This window comes from Panthera onca, chromosome A2, assembly GCF_046562875.1.
Source record: "Panthera onca isolate mPanOnc1 chromosome A2, mPanOnc1 haplotype 2, whole genome shotgun sequence".
Classification (NCBI taxonomy): Eukaryota; Metazoa; Chordata; class Mammalia; order Carnivora; family Felidae; genus Panthera; species Panthera onca.
The window spans coordinates 167,519,028-167,523,744 of record NC_138340.1 but is presented as its reverse complement, the minus strand read 5'-3'; the positions used below and the strand labels follow the sequence as shown (position 1 = coordinate 167,523,744).

The 4,717-nt window shown below is 48.4% G+C and overlaps 1 long non-coding RNA gene across 1 annotated transcript; it reads right to left on the bottom strand.

The window, feature by feature from the left end:
* Nucleotides 1-324: 324 nt before the first annotated feature.
* Nucleotides 325-2,306, bottom strand: LOC132677487 (uncharacterized). Its single transcript, XR_009609306.3, has 2 exons — nucleotides 1,679-2,306; nucleotides 325-954 (listed from the first exon to the last, which is right to left on the bottom strand). It is a non-coding gene; the product is annotated as an uncharacterized LOC132677487 (long non-coding RNA).
* Nucleotides 2,307-4,717: the final 2,411 nt, after the last annotated feature.

Genomic DNA, 4,717 nt, shown 5'->3' with positions numbered 1-4,717 from the left:
CCAGCAGCCGCTGTGCAAGTGGAGGGGGGTGGCCGACTGGGCTGCCTGGCTTTGCTGGGCGGGGAGGCAGGCAGTTTCCTCCTGCAGGAGAGGAAGGTGCTGATGTGTCTATCCTCTGACCCAAGTGCATCAAATAAGCACAAATGTTTCTGTTCTTGCCGGTAGAAAGGGCCCCTTTAAAAACACTTGCTGTTTCATTCACCCTGGGCGCTGTTGCTATGAAGCATCTTTCTTATGCAGTGTCTGTAACATTCGGTAAACTGTATTTCGGAGGGGAGGGGAGGGGATGGAGACAAAGAAATAGTAACTACAGTAGAAAACCAATGTCTCTCACCTGACAAGCAATTTTATTGGAGGTTGGATCACACAGTGCGGGAGAAGTGGGAATAGCGTAGACACAATAATTTTCTTATTAGCACAAAGTAAATCTTTAGCACTAGTCAGACGGGGCCTACACACTAGCTTTTAAATTAGCTGTGTTTTAAATAGCACGGTTTAAAAATACACAACAATAAATCTGGAGGCCATTGTAAATCAAGGTCGCACATTACCGAGCCTTGCGTCTCCTTTGTGAAATGCATGATTCATCTTTCCGTTGCCAGGAAAATGATTCTTCCTGTTTGGGGGATGGCGTGTGGGTCCCAGAGGCCCCTCACTTTGGGGACTCACTTTTAGGCCCTGCATTCACGGGGCCATTTTTACCGGATTTCGAGGGAGAACAGCTACCCCGAGACACAACTGGTTCTTCTGCCTTCTCTCCGGTCCACCGGCACGAGCAGATTTTCGCCGTGATCAAGGCATTTTTCTGATCACAGACTCTGTACCGCCTCTAGAATTTTGTCAAGTTGAACCCCAACAACTCGAGAGGAAACATCTCCGGCGTCTACTGGGGGAGGGGAAAGAAGACGGCCTATCTGTGGTTGGTGCAGGCCAGTAGTTCCATCAGACTTTAACCTGGAAAATGAAGCAAGTCTCATATCTCACTGGTCAACTGGTTTTCCCAAGAAAATAAATAGAAAACAAATTCTTTCATTCGGGTAAATTGTATATTCAATACTGGCATTACGGGAATGCTTTCGTCTTCAACGAGTGAGCGTTCACTTGTACTTTATAGAGCAGCTGGTTGGGAATATTGTAGAACTTTTTACAGCCTTTATTGATCTGTTTCTGGCATATGAATCCCTAGACAGGAACTGTCTCTGGGCGAGATTTTATGACCTTAGTATAGATCCAAAGCTTTTAATGCACCTTTTGCCTTTATCATAATGTCACTGAGAAAATCGGAGTGGGCTGGATTGGCCTTCTGACATAAAAGTCCATGTTTAATTATGTGGCGATGGCTCTGTTTTACACAGCCCCCACGTGTAAAGATTTTAGAAACCTTCCTAGCCTATGTGGTCACGTGGCCTCTGAAATTAAATAAACAGGAGACGCTCTTCTGGGTTGATAACGTAGAGCTACCGTTGTGTCCCCAGCAAGCCTCAGGAAACAACTGAATCCATTGCGTTGGGTATTGTTAAGAGAAACAGCAAAATATCCAGCCAACATCAAAACAGTTGTTCTTATCAAACTAACTCTGGCATCTGATTGGATAATACTGTTTAAACAAGTTTACCGAACAGACTAGCTCATTTGGTCATTTGGTGGACCCACCGGTACACCTTTCCAGAAGACTTACTCAGTTCTTTTATGACAGAAGAGACGTCCTTAAAATATTCTTTAACAAAGCCTTAAATGCGGTAGGAAATACAAGGCTGAATGCTGGGCTCCATTCTGTTGCTCGGTGACCGTCACCTGGCACTCCACTTAACGGGATGGAATGATGGCACCGTTCTTGGTACTTGTTGGATATTTAAAGAAACCTCCAGTCGCTTTTTTGAAAAATAGTTTGGTAGCTCAACAATCCTACTCCATGGGAAGTAGGCTGAGCTTCCATGGCTGTGCTTCGCGAGGACAGCAACATAAATCAGGGCTTTTAACATTTACAGCCCAACCTTGGTCTTGCTGTCTGAATACCGATACTTGGTTTGCTGGCATCTAAAACACACGAATCTCGGGGCAGTTGGGTGTCTCAGTCGGTTGAGCGCTGGGCTTAGGTCACGATCTCACGGTTGGTTGGTTCGGGTCCCGTGTCCGGCTCTGTGCTGACAGCTCGGAGCCCGGAGCCTGCTTCGGATTCTGTGTCTCCCTCTCTCTCTGCCCCTCCCCCGCTCACGCTCTGTCCATCCCTCTCTCAAAGGGAAATATTAAAAAAAAAAAAACCCGAAAAACACATATATATGTGCATACATAACACGTGTGTTGATGTGTCTTTTTTCATTTTTTATTTTCATTTATTTATTAGAGAAAGAGAGAGAGAGAGAGAGAAAGGTGAGGGGAAGAGGACGAGAAAGAAAGAATCCCAAGCAGGCTCCACGCTCGGCACGGAACCCAACACAGGGCCTGATCCCATGACCCTGGGACCATGACCTGAGCCGAAATCAAGAGTCAGTCGCTCAATCGACTGAGCCACCCAGGCACCCCACACTGTGTGTATTTTTTTTTTTTTTTTTTTTTTACACTGTGTGTATTTTTAATTGAACTGGGACCATAGGTACATATGTCTTTTTCCTTCCCTTTTTCCTGTTTCTCTTCCTCTTTCTCATTCCTATTTCTGGTTTCCTGGAAATGTCCAATCCTTCTCTGTTGACCCTCAAGCTAGGAAAAAGGCGACAGACAGTGTGTTGAGAGAGGGCTTTGTATCTCTGTTGGGGCTCATCCTTGTCAGGCTTCGCTTCAGGGTGGGCGGGCGGGGGATCCAGTGGTGGCAGAAGGGTTTGCTGGTTGCTTTGGAAACATTTCATTTCTCTAGAGAAGAGCCCTCATTAGGAGCCAGGTCCCCGCGCTGTGCATGACAGGGTGTGGGGGTGACGCCATCATACTCCCATCCGAAGGCAGCGTTTCTGAGCTCTGAACCTCTCCCCGGTCCTGTGCCTGAACAGTATACCACCCTTTCCGCTTCTAGTTCCTTGTGTTATTTATTTATGAAAAAAAAAAAAATTTTTTTCAGGATTTCTTTCCGGCACTAAATCCTGGCCTTTGTTTTTCTTGGAGATTTACTGCTGCCCATAATCTGACATAATGTCAAGGGGGAAAAAAAAAAAAAAAAAAAAAATATATATATATATATATATATATATATATATATATATATAATGGAAGGAGGGCCTTTAATGACCTGGTTTGAATTACCCCCAAACTTTACTTCTCTTTTCTTTTTTATTCTCAGGAGAGGCAATTCATTCGTTGACTCATTATTGACTACTCAGTATTCCAGGTTGAACTGTGTCCCCCGAAAGGCTGTGTTGAAGTCTTAAACCGAGCATCTGTGATTGGAAATAGGGTCTCCCCATGTCATCAAGTTAAGATGAGGTCATCCTCAGTGGGGATGGGCCTTGATCCAATATGACTGGTGTCCTTGTGAGGACAGACAGATGCAGACACACGGGAAGACAGCCCCATGAAGACGGAGTTTACAGGTGAGGGGACGCCAAGGGGCATCCGTATCCTCCTGGAGCTACTGGAGAGATGTGGGAGTTTCTTTTCTAGAGTCTTCCGAGGGAGCGCAGCCCTACTGAAATTTTTATTTCAGACGTCTGGCCGCCAGAACCGTGAGAGAATGTGTTTCTACTGTTCTAAGCCCCGCCCCCCCCCCCCCCCCCCCCATGCAGTACTTTGTCCTGGCAGCCCCAGGACACTCACACCTCCTGTGCGCCAGTAGGGATGGAGGTCCAATGGGGGACAGACCTGACTTCCCTGTGTGGCACCGTGCAGATTCCACCCCCCCCCCCCCACCTTAGCACTGTGCCCGGGGCCCCAGCTCCAGGCTCCGCTTGGGGTGGGTGATGTGGGGCAACCGCGGAGTGTGGGGGGGGGGTGCTTGACCGAGCCCTAAGCGGAGGGTCAGTGGCTGTCGTCCTCTCTCACATCCCTGTCCCCCGGGCTGGGTCACTGCCCTCAGGTGCTGCCTCACCCCAGGCTTCCCTACCTCCTTCCCAGTCTTGGGAAATGGCCCTTTTACTAAACTCTCCTCAAAGAACCCAGTTCAAGGTTCCCTTTTGTTTCCTGCTTGGGCTCTGACTCATCCTCCCGCCCTTATGGAATTCACCTTTTAGGGAAGAGATGAAAATCAAGATAAATAAAGTACATTGTATGTCAGTGACAAGCCCTGGGGCAAAAATCAAAGCGTTGAAGGGGCAGCCCCCCCCCCCTCCCCCCTCCCCCCCCCGTGACTTTTACCCTGCGGCCAGAGAAGGTCTCCTGAGAAGATGTTTGGTCTTGACCCTTCTCTCTCTTCCACATCTCCCTGAAGGAAGTGCTGCCTCAGGAACTTCGGTCTGGGAAAGGCCTGCGTGTTGGAGAGAGGCCAGGAGGCTGGAGGGGCTGCATGGAATGAGCAGAAGTTGAGGCCAGTGAGATACGGTGGTTCTACCACATTCTTTCTGAGGTCGCCAAGTATTGCATTCTAAGGTTGTATCATGTATGTGTTTTTAAAAATGTTTCTTTACTTCTGAGAGAGAGAAGGCAAGCGAGTGCAGGCGGGGAAGGGACAGAGAGGGGAGACAGAGGGTGGGCTCTGTGTTGAGAGCAGAGAGCCCGACGCGGGGCTCGAACCCACGAACCGCGAGATCATGACCTGAGCCCGAGTCGGAGGCTTAACCGACTGAGCCACCCAGGC